This window comes from Nerophis lumbriciformis, linkage group LG26 (genome assembly GCF_033978685.3).
Source record: "Nerophis lumbriciformis linkage group LG26, RoL_Nlum_v2.1, whole genome shotgun sequence".
Lineage (NCBI taxonomy): Eukaryota > Metazoa > Chordata > Actinopteri > Syngnathiformes > Syngnathidae > Nerophis > Nerophis lumbriciformis.
The window spans coordinates 28540451-28553350 of record NC_084573.2 but is presented as its reverse complement, the minus strand read 5'-3'; the positions used below and the strand labels follow the sequence as shown (position 1 = coordinate 28553350).

The 12900-nt window shown below is 37.6% G+C and overlaps 1 long non-coding RNA gene across 2 annotated transcripts in view; it reads left to right on the top strand.

Moving 5' to 3' along the window:
- The window catches only part of LOC133623727 (uncharacterized), a 234335-nt gene that overhangs the window by 115128 nt on the left and 106307 nt on the right, over positions 1–12900 (top strand). The window contains exon 5 of one of the 2 annotated variants that reach the window (XR_012051200.1): positions 6513–6644. The exons of the other annotated variant lie outside the window; for it this stretch is intronic. This is a non-coding gene — a long non-coding RNA (uncharacterized lncRNA). The remainder of the gene's footprint in view (positions 1–6512; positions 6645–12900) is intronic. 2 annotated transcript variants of the gene reach the window in all.

Here is a 12900-nt window from a genome sequence, read left to right as displayed (position 1 = left end):
AGCAAAAATATACGAAGTGTGGTGTAGGAAAATAGAGGTTTGACTGTATTAATATTAGAACACATATTTGCAGAGATAATCCTGCATACCCTATAACAGCACCACATACATAACTTGGTATTTACACAAACACGCTTATAAATAAAGACAATAAAAATCCAGTCACAGTTTGAGGAAAGATATTCCCGAAATTACCCACATCTTCTCCTGAAGCTACGTTAATATCAGCTATTTTTAATACTGTGTAGATATCAAAAAATGCAGTTTGTATTTTTTCTGCAGCGCAATTCAAGGACGTCAAAGTGCTTGACATACTTTAGAGATAAGACATTAAATATGCATTCAAACAACACAAGAAACACAAAAGCAGAAACAAGCAAATAGTTAAAGATTAAAACTGAGCTGCATATTTTATGTATCAGACAGCCGCAGTAAACAATGTTTTTCTTTTAGCTGGGATACAGATGAAAAGTTTTTTGCAGAAGTCATCAAGTAGAGAGGCATATTAGGCTAAAAGTTAATTCACCTTGCATGCTCCGTGGCGTGTGACCTGAAAAGGGGTGCAGAATCTATTCTGTAAACATTTGATTCCCATAACCAATGTCAAATATTCAACACAAATGTAATTAATCTTTTCATTGAGAAATTGAGCATTTGAAATTAATAAAATAATCATTGTTGCTTACTGCAATAGGGGGGCAAGTATGAACCCCTGGGGTACCCCTTTTGAGTTTTTGTTGGTCACTGTCCGTATTTTGCCCATAATGTAAAGAAAATCTGGACTTCTTTAGGAATTTTACCCATCATACACAATCATCTGAGACAAGTACACACGTCTTTCTTTTTTTGGTGCATTTTAAATAGTAAAAAAATGCTAGCACGAGGCAGCTAACATGCAGATAATGAAGATTCTACTATTTCGCCTATAAAGAAAAAAAAAAAAAGCCAAAAAAAATTCCATTTGCATGTCCTGACCTGCATATTAACTACAATTAATTTTTTTTTTATTGTAGGAGCTAACACTGAGGAACTACTTTCCTGGTGTAGTGTCACAGTGTCTTGGTCACAGTGCCTCAAGCTACTATCGAGAGTCAAGATGTTTGCTAGTCACTGAAGTTGCTGCTGTCAAATCGCCTTTGAGTGTTGAAACGTTTGAATTTTCGAAATTCAAAAAGATGAGCGGTTCATCCCAGCATTGTTTACCTGAGGAGTGACAATTATGTTGAATGTCCCAGCTCAATTGGCAGGCTTGTGCTGAAAGATATAAACATCCTATCAGTCAACATTCCAATAGAAGCAGACAATAGTGACTGAATTAATACATTCTCACTTTGTCCATGAAACATTTAGCACTTAGCACTACTGCTACATGATGCTTAGTGTTTCACTAAAACTGGATCTGCTTAGCACACCGCTTCTAAAAGCTCACCCTCCGCATATTCAGGCTCAAAAATATAAGGTTCTGGATCATAGTTGTGTCCCAAAGTAGTCTTTGTTCTCTCTCATGAAGTCTGCCATGATCAGTTTTCTGTTGACGGAAATAGCGTCCGTTGCTGTGAAATTAATGCACCCAAGGAAGAAGTTACAGTAATACCTAAAATGACCAAAATACTGCAAAAAATACATGGTATTAGGAATGTGCCTGTAATTATATGAAATATTGTACATACTTATAGTATGTATAGAAAATGCTAACTGCCTTGTCCTAACAGTTTTTCACTATTTAGAATGCACAGAAAATTGATTGTTTTCTTATCTCACAATTATTGTGGATGGAATTATTTTTTTTTAAATGCAGTTTTATTTTACCAGACTAGTGTTGTCACGATACCAATACCGGTACCAAAATGTATTACGGTACTTTTTGGTACTTTTCTAAATAAAGGGGACCACTAAAAATGGCATTATTGGCTTTATTTTAACAACAAATCTTAGGGTACATTAAACATATGTTTCTTATTGCAATGTTGTCCTTAAATAAAATAGTGAACATACAAAACAACGTGTCTTTTAGTAGTAAGTAAACAAACAAAGACTCCTAATTTAGTCTGCTGACATATGCAGTAGCATATTGAGTCAGTTAGCATTCTATTATATTGCCAACATTATTAAGGACAAGTAGTAGAAAATGTATTATTAATCTACTTGTTAATTTACTATTAATATCTGGTTACATTCTCTTTTAACATGTTCTATCTACACTTCTGTTAAAATGTAATAATCACTTATTCTTCTGTTGTTTGATTCTTTACATTAGTTTTGGATGATACCACAAAGTTGGCTATCAATCCGATACCAAGTAGTTACAGGATCATACATTGGTCATATTCAAAGTCCTCATGTGTCCAGGGACATATTTTTTGAGTTTATAAACATAATATAATTTTTTTTTTAAACAAAATAAGATTTGGTGATGCTAAAAAATATGGATGTAATCATAGTCGTATTGACTAGATACGGCTCCTGTACTTGGTATCATTACAGTGGATGTTAGGTGTAGATCCACCAATGGTGTTTGTTTATATTGTAGCGTCCCGGAAGAGTTGGTGCTGCAGGGAATTCTGGGAATTTGTTCTGTAGTGTTTATGTTGTGTTGCGGTGCACATATTCTCCCAATATGTGTTTGTCATTGTTGTTCAGTATGGTTTCACTATATGGCACATGTTTATGACACATGTTTATGACAGTGTTGGCCACCATTAGTGTGACATGTATGGCTGTTGACTAACTTTGTGCTTCATGCACTTGTGTGTAGTGTATTCAAAGCTAAGATATGCATCTTGACGACATAGTGCAATCTAGCTGTCACGATATTCGTCACCATTGTCACGGCAGGGTTTTTGCAGCTTACTTACTGGTTCTCCCGAAATGCAGACGAACCACTCCGGACATGACGTGCAGGTAGGAACATGATTTATTCATCAAAACTCAAAGAGGTACAAAAAACAGAAAACGAGCCGACAGAACAATGTGCCTGATCGCACTCGAAGCTAAAGCAAACACTTAGCATGGACTATGGACAATAAATAATCACGTAACTTTGGCATGAAACAAACAACTTACGTAGCAGGTTGCATGAAGCAAATAATGACGCCAGGCCGACTGACCGGCAAAGGCAGGCTTAAATAATGCCTCTGATTAGTGCTCGGGAAGCAGGTGAGCGAGCGAACACTAATCAGAGACAGGTGGAAATTATAAGTAACCATGGTAACTAAAACAAACAAGGGTGCACAAAAACAGGAACTTTGGAGTCCAAAACTAACAGAACATAACAAAACATGATCCGGACCACGGATCATGACAGCCATGCAGACAAAGATTAGTGATTTAGTAGTGATTACATTGCTGTGTTTAGATATTAGATGTCTCAGAGCACCTCTTCCTGTGGGCGTTTCAGTGCTCTAACTTCAACTTTATCTTTAGTTATTTAGCCAAAATGTGTCCGTTCTTTCTTTTCTGTCTACAAACTGTCTGTTTGTAAGTACTCCGTGATTGTGCGCTGCCGAACATGCTCCTCTGCATGACACAACATGATGACGACGGGTGGGGGACCGGTACTTTTTAGTACCGAATATGATTCATTGGTATCGTGGTCTGACGACGTCTGAAGTCAAGGAGAAGCTTCTTCAGCAATGTCCAGCCCCTAACAACATCTCGGGAAGAAACCAGACTCCAGCTATGGACACAAAGACTAGAGAAAGACCCCCCTCCTATTGACATGGGAATTCCCCCTTCTGAAGACCTGCCCCCCGGGTCAGAAACACCATGGGTCCATTGGAAGACACTAAACCGCCTTAGAACAGGAACAGGGCAATCAAAAGCTGCTATGGCCAGATGGGGCTACAAAACCGGCCCAACCACCTGCGAATGCAGAGAAGAGGACCACACGATGCAGCACTGTCTTGTCTGTCCTCTGCTACCCAACCAGTGCAGCTTAAAAGATCTCGCAGAGTTCAACGACAATGCAAAAGACTGTGTAAAGAAATGGGAAACTGTCATATAACCACATGCTTCAAAGACACGAAAAGAAGAAGAAGTATCGTGGTACTATAGTAATACCAGTACACCGTACAACCCAATACCAGAGCAGTATTTCCAACACTTAATAAGACACAGCAAAGTAATCCCTGAAACCTCGGAGTGTGTTTTTCTTTTGTAGAAGCTGGTCACCAGATGGCAGCCACAAAGAAAACAGGATCTTGTTGCGCTAAATAGTCCAAAAACGAAGCCGGCAGCAAATCAAATACAATTAATTGGCAAAGAATCAGATTGGCAGAAAAACATTGGCAACAATTAACAACGGAAGGACGGATAAACAAAGTCAGACAGTCTGGCAGACGCTGAATGGGTCCTTAAACTGCAAATGTCAGGATGGAGGACGATTCTGTCTGCCTGACCATAAAGATCAGGGCTTCTAATCCAACGACAGCACAAACTGTCAGTGCCACGAATCAACAATTTCATGATTATAACGAGTGGCCATAACATGTTGCATAAAATTTACTAGTATTTTTCTTAATTATCACTTGCATTGTTTACTTTAAAGATTACTATCATATTTTCCAGACTATAGAGCACACCAGGCTATAAGCCGCACCCACTAAATTTTAGAATAAATAAATATTTGTTACATATATTAGCATACTTGCCAACATTGAGACCTCCGATTTCGGGAGGAGGGGGGTGGGGGCGTGGTCGGTGGTGAGGCGGGGCGTGGTTGGGGGCGTTGTTAAGAGGGGAGGAGTATATTGACAGCTAGAATTCACCAAGTCAAGTATTTCATACATATATATATATATATATATATGTACATATATATATATATATATATATATATATATATCTACATCCTGGAAATATGCAAACAAAACTGTGTTTGGATAATTGATACTTCAAACTTGCATAAATAAATCTTAAGGAATATAACATAACTTGGCTTCTGAAAGTTTCAAAATGTAATGAATAAAATGCTAAAGTTGTTGATAAACAAGCAATTATTTTAATAATTAAATATGGACATTTTAAATGAATTATTATGATATTTTAAAATCAATTATTTCAAATATGTTTATGTTAATGTATAATTCTATGGCTGGATGTAATAAGGAGTCAGGAAAAAAATACAAATAATTTTGATGTTTTTAGCAAAATATAGTAAAAATGTATTTATTTTAAATTTTTTTAAATTAAGAAAAATATTTATTTTTAGGTAAGATAAACATAATTATACAATTTATCTCTAGTCTGGATGATTTAGTTCTTGTCACCTTGTTGTCCTCCCTGTCCCATGGAGCTGGAGGGGGCGTGGCTTCCAGCTCCGGCTGAAAATTGGGAGATTTTCGGGAGAATATTTGTCCCGGGAGGTTTTTGGGAGAGGCGCTGAATTTCGGGAGTCTCCCGGAAAATTCGGGAGGGTTGGCAAGTATGATATTAGCCACACTGGACAATGAACTGCAGATATATACGTTATTTACAAATAAATATTTTGTAAATATTTATTTACATACCTTAATTGTTTCCAAACTGTGTCTGTAACACGGCAGTAAAACGGCTGATTAAACAAAAGAGAAGTCATCATGAGCTCACTAGTTGAGGAAGCTAGCTCTCCAATCAGCTAAACAGACTCAATAACTCCACGGTGACGTTTTGGGGAATTTACTGAGGAATTTGTGAAACTGAAACAGTACAAAAAGAATGCCATTGTAAGTTAATAATACTAACACGGACACTCGTAAACGTGTTAGCATACTAGCTGATGCTAACAACGCTAGCTTCATTACATCATGATATCCTGTATAAATATGCATGAAAACACTCCAACAGACGTAAAACATGGGACGGTTTAGTCAGTAAGATTTGTTTTAGTTATATTGTAAAACTTACAAACGTTGTTAAGAGTGATGAATGAAAAATCCTTTCGTGGAGAAACGCTACGGATGCTTATGTCCGGTTTAAAGCATTAAAACAGGACGTACATTTTCAACTCGCAATACCTACAGTGAGCACACTCATCCAAAAGATAGCGACATAGCACAAACAATAACACACCATCTTAGTCCTCTGCTTGGGTTTAATGCAAACTATTGAACACAAAACAGTATGGGCATTCTCGGAAAAATAATCCATAAATTAGCCGCTCCATTTTATAAGCCGCAGGGTTCAAAGTGTAGGAAAAAAGTAGCGGCTTTTAGTCCGGAATTTACAGTAATATGTTGTGTGTGTCACATATGAGTTTATTAATCAATGACATTGTAAAGTATCTTAGGAATGGTCTCCATTGACCCAAAAAAGCTTAAGAACCACGGACATACTGACATAGATCTGCAGTCTTCGATGTTTTTAGAGGCGATGTGGAGCGGGGTCGCCCTATCCAAAAATACAGTATAGGTTGTATTCACCTGATGTCATGTCTGACTCATAAAAAAAATATGCAAGGCTCAAAGTGGTAGTCAAACTAGCGTTTGTTGTCAAAGCGTTCGAATAAAAATAACCTATGCTTAACGTTGTTTTAGGCTGTTGGAACCGTTCAAATCGCGAAAAGGATAAAGGTTTCCTCAGAGTTCCTCGAGAGGTAATCAAGAAGGACGAAAGATGTCAAGCAACGACGAACAACATACGAGTTTGCTGTGATCACTTCGTCAAAGGTTTGTTTTCACATATGTTTAGCGTTTTAATGCTAAATTTGATAACGCTACTACACCTTAGGTTTAATTGTGATGAGCCACGTCGTCGTGTGGAATGTTTGATGTGGATGTTGTTTCATTTCTATATGCGTACACATCTGTAATTTACTGTGTGAATGTATTAACACGAAACCTATTTTATTTATGTAAAATACACAATGGCCCTTATACTATTGTAATGTTTATTTTATGATTATATTATCAGGCTTACAAACGTAAATTAAGTAAGAAGTGTAAAGAAATAAAACAACTCAAAGGAAGGAACATCAATCCTCAACAAAACTGCTGGAGCTTCTGTTTCTTCGTGCCGTTAACTATCTGTCTAGCTGCACACGCTAGGGCAGAAAAATGAATTTACTGACAGTGCAGTGTGGAAGCCGATGTTTTTACTTTGCAGTTAAATAAACATAGTCTCAAAGGAATACAACCAGCGGAGGCACTTTCTGACGAAACATCCTCATTTCGATGTCCAGCCCCTGAGCCCTTGGGCTCCTGAAACTGCGGGCCCCTTCATTATGTAGTTGAATAGCCCTGGCGTATAGGGATATATTCCATTGCATTTAGTGGTAACATCTAAACCTCTTGCATACTCAGATAGTTTGCACACTGTTTGCTGCACGGCATCCGATATTGGTTTGGTTGACCACCACGATGTTCACCGGAAATCAAAAAAAGATCAGTTAGAATAATACATAATGTTGGATATAGATAACATACAAACCCTTTATTTATTGAGTCAAAAATATTAAAGTTCGGTGATTTGGTAAAATTGCAAACAGCTAAAATGATGTACAAAGCAAACTATAACCTGCTACCAAAGAATGTACAACAATTCTTCTCAACTAAAGAGGAGAAATATAATCTTAGAGGAAAAAATAATTTAAAACATTTATATGCACGTACAACACTTAGAACCTTTAGCATATCAGTATGTGGAATTAAATTATGGAATGGATTAAGTAAATAAGTTAAACAATGTACTGATATTATCCAGTTTAAGAGGTTGTTCAAAATAATAGTGCTTACAAAGTACAAAGAAGAAGAATTATGAGAAATACTTTCAACCTTATTGAAAATAAGATATTCTTCGTCTCAGTATGTTAATAATGACTGAATTAATTAATTACATATTATAAAACTGTTGTGTATACGATTTCACAGATGTTATTTTATTATATAAAAAGATCAGTAAATGATGTATATATTTGTAAACACTCTGAAGTGGGAAAGGTGTAGGATTAAATAAGCTTTGCTTCTTCTTTCTCCTTTTCGGACATGATGTAAAGTGAAATGCATACCTGCCAACTACTCCGGTTTTCCCGTAATTAGTACGGTTTTCATCAACCTATTCCGGGTTACGGTTGCAGTGATAAAAAATACGGTTTTTCATTAATTAAAAAAAAAAATTTTTTTTAAAGTTTTATTCACGAAATCGCGTAACAACAATGACAATCGACACTGCTTCCCGTAACTTCCTATCGAGCCATTCCGAATGCCATGCGCGAGGCTATTTATAGCACCGCTGCCTAGCACGAGGCACCGTTTGTTTCCAAACGAGCGAACGATCATGGAATCAGCCGGAGAAAAATCGCAAACGAGTCTTAAACCGAAAAGAAAACTGCAGTCATTCCGTGAAGAATATTCAAAAGCCTATCCGGGAATAATTATCCGTTCCAAAAAGGGTGAAAACTACGCAAATTACACCTTGTCCAGACAAGATTTTTCGATCGGACATGGAGGAATTAGCAATGTAAAAGACCACGTTGGGACAAAAAAACACAAGTCTAATGCCGTTGCTAATGCCGTTGCCGTTGGATTTTAGCCACAAAAAGGTAATGACACCAATGTTATCTATTGGAATTGTTTAGTACTGTTATACTGTTAAAAGTGTTTATACTATTTATGCTTTCAAGTCCAAGTTGAAGAAATCTTGTTAAATGTTGACAGCATAACTACCAAAATACAGAAGTATGTCCTTAATATTTTTGCAGTGCTATTTCTGTTGAAAAGTTCAAATGATTACATTAGAGATGTGATGTGCCACTTTTCAAGTGTCTGATGGCTTAAATTAATTTTCATTAATTTTTCATATTTTGAATTCTTTTGAAAGGCTTACAAAAAAACTACATTTGAATTGTAAGTCCATGCTATTGACAGGACTATTAATTTTAAAGAAGTTAGCTTACCATGTTTACAGTATGATAATTGTGATAGAAATGTGAATTTTAGGCACAGAATATTTTTTACAATTGAACAAGGCAGTAGATTATACAAGCTTGGACAGAAAGTTAATAATGACACCAATTTTTTTTTTAATGGAATTGTTTAGTACTGTTTTACCATTTGTTTACCGTAAAAAGTGTTTATACTGTTTATACTTTCAATTAACAAATTGAAGTCTTGTGAAAGGTTGACAGGATAACTGGCATTAACTGTCAAAATAATTTCAAACTATTGAAGTTAGCTTACAGAATAAACATGTCAATCAACCCATATGATTTTTGCTGTAATATTTTTGTTTTGAAAAGTCACTGTGACTGATAGAAAAGTGATGGTTTTAGCAACATTTTAACCTGTCTGAATGCTAATAATCATTTTGCGTCGGGGGGCGAACCCCTGAACCACCCACCAGGACTTTGTCCTGGACCTACCGGGGCCTGCGGCCCCTGGACCCTGGCTACTAGGTTTTTCTGATTTCAAAAGTTGGCAGGTATGGAAATGATATGAAATTGTGTGATGTATTATACTGTAAGTGTGTTCATGTTCGAAATAAACCAAATAAAGAAAGAAAGAAATCCACAGGTAAGAAAAAGCCACGTAACTGACTACAGATACTTTCTTAGCCACTCTATATCACTGTTTGGTCTGAGCTGTATTTTTTTTTTAAATTATTTTTAGTTTTTTCAATTTCTGTGCACATATTTCCATTTTCCCTTTCCTGTCTGCTTCCTGTTCTGCCACCGGGTGCTGGCTCCCACACCTGTCCCTGATTGGCAATCAGAACACACCTGTCCTTGTTTGGAAATCAGAGAGTTTCCTCTAGACAGAGCTGGATAGTTGGTGATTGGAACCTCAAGGTTGGCATCCTAAATCGGGCCACGGTATGTCTTGAAACATTTTTTCAATAATCAGTTGCTCTACCAGTTACTTTCTTCATCTGAGACCATGTGACTAGTGTCAGCCAATGACCATGTTTATTACATTACTTCATGAAATGCATAATATCTGCAAACAATCTTTCCCGCCCATGGTGCAAATATTTAAAAAAAAACAACATCACATCATGTTTACATAAATGTGTCACACAATCCAATTCAAATTTACACCCAGCCAAATCCATTACAAAGCATGATGGGTGATATGCAAAATCAATCAATCAATCAATCAATGTTTATTTATATAGCCCTAAATCACAAGTGTCTCAAAGGGCTGCACAAGCCACAACGACATCCTCGGTACAGAGCCCACATAAGGGCAAGGAAAAACTCACCCCAGTGGGAGGTCAATGTGAATGACTATGAGAAACCTTGGAGAGGACCGCATATGTGGGTAACCCCCCCTCCCTCTAGGGGGGGGGGGGTTACCCACAAAAAAACTCTCTCTCTCCACACATCCCCATGTTATGTGCATGATATCTGTGTCTTAGGGCTGTGAATCTTTGGGTGTCCCACGATTCGATTCAATATCGATTCTTGGGGTCACGATTCGATTCAAAATCGATTTTTTTTTTCAATTCAACACGATTCTCGATTCAAAAACGATTTTTTTCCCGATTCAAAACGATTCTCTATTCATTCAATACATAGGATTTCAGCAGGATCTACCCCAGTCTGCTGACATGCAAGCAGAGTAGTAGATTTTTGTAAAAAGCTTTTATAATTGTAAAGGACAATGTTTTATCAACTGATTGCAATAATTTAAATTTGTTTTAACTATGAAATGAACCAAAAATGACTTATTTTATCTTTGTGAAAATATTGGACACAGTGTGTTGTCAAGCTTATGAGATGCGATGCAAGTGTAAGCCACTGTGACACTATTGTTCTTTTTCTTTTTTTTATAAATGTCTACTGATAATGTCAATGAAGGATTTTTAATCACTGCTATGTTGAAATCGTAACTAATATTGATACTGTTGTTGATAATATTCATTTTTGTTTTACTACTTTTGGTTTGTTCTGTGTTCTGCCTCTCAATTGCTCTGTTTATTGCAGTTCTGAGTGTTGCTGGGTCGGGTTTGGTTTTGGGATTGGATTGCATTGTTATGGTATTGCTGTGTATTGTTTTGTTGGATTGATTAATTAAAAAAAAAATAAAATAAATTAAATAAATTTTAAGTAAATACATTTAAAAAAAAATCAATTTAAAAAATGAGAATCGATTCTGAATCGCACAATGGCGATTCGAATTCGAATTGATTTTTTTCCCACACCCCTACTGTGTTTGATGTTTCTGATTGTTTACAAAACATTGAGGAGGTCGTCAGGAAAGTAAACAAGGTAAGAGTCGAACTTTCACATACTTTTAATATTTAATGTTTTATCATTTGTACTTCATATCGTAGCGTCGTCATGGGGGTGGTTGTCAATAACTGGTAAAAGTTATGAGTTGTTGTTCAGTCTGTTGGCTATATCTCGCTTCGATTAATGCTTTTAGCCAACTGTAGTGTCTCTGATCATATCCTGATAATGTTGTAAATCCTTTTACTCTTCTCAGTGGCCTAATTGTTAGAGTGTCCGCCCTGAGATCGGTAGGTTGTGAGTTCAAACCCCGGCCGAGTCATACCAAAGACTATAAAAATGGGACCCATTACCTCCCTGCTTGGCACTCAGCATCAAGGGTTGGAATTGGGGTTTAAATCACCAAAAATGATTCCCGGGCGCGGCCACCGCTGCTGCCCACTGCTCCCCTCACCTCCCAGGGGGTGATCAAGGGTGATGGGTCAAATGCAGAGAATAATTTTGCCACACCTAGTGTGTGTGTGACAATCATTGGTACTTTAACTTAACTTAACTTATGTACCTCCCTCCTCAACAACACCTGGGAGTTGGACTTTGCTTGCACTGCATGCAGAGCGGCTCCAGGCCTATAGACACAACATCACTACACTCTGGACAATGGGCAAATGCACCCCCCCACCCCCACCCCACACCTTCACCACAGCTTGATTCCCCTTCGGGATGATGGACGGGTGAGTAGCGCTTTTTAGCTCCCTCCCCTCTGTTGCAAGTTTTGTGATTATATGTAACATGTAGAGATGTCCGATAATATCGGACTGCCGATATCATCGGCCGATAAATGCTTTAAAATGTAATATCGGAAATTATCGGTATCGGTTTCAAAAAGTAAAATGTATGACTTTTTAAAACGTCGCTGTACGGAGTGGTACACGGACGTAGGGAGAAGTACAGAGCGCCAATAAACCTTAAAGGCACTGCCTTTGCGTGCCGGCCCAGTCACATAATATCTACGGCTTTTCACACAAACAAGTGAATGCAAACGCATACTTGGTCAACAGCCATACAGGTCACACTGAGGGTGGCCGTATAAACAACTTTAACACTGTTACAAATATGCGCCACACTGTGAACCCACACCAAACAAGAATGACAAACACATTCCGGGAGAACATCCGCACCGTAACACAACATAAACACGACAGAACAAATACCCAGAACCCCTTGCAGCACTAACTCTTCCAGGATACTACAATATACACCCCCCGTAACCCCCGATCTGCCCCCCCCCTCCCCCCGACTCAACCCCACCCACCTCAACCTCCTCATGCTCTCTCAGGGAGAGCATGTCCCAAATTCCAAGCTGCTGTTTTGAGGCATGTTAAAAAAAATAATGCACTTTTTGACTCCATGTTTCCATAACTTGAGTTGATTTATTTTGGAAAACCTTGTTACATTGTTTAATGCATCCAGCGGGGCATCACAACAAAATTAGGCATAATAATGTGTTAATTCCACGACTGTATATATCGGTATCGGTAATTAAGAGTTGAATAATATCGGTTTCACGTGGTGGTCGCAGCTTGCTGCGGGGTTGTTCTTCCAACGCAAAAATACGGCTCCGGACGACAGCGTGAAGGTAGGCTTGGATTTATTTAACATAAATCACTCACTACCTCAAACACAAAAATACAACAACAAAAAAGGCAATCGTGCCTAAAACACAAGTGAAGCTGCTAATTAGCAGAAGCTATGGCATG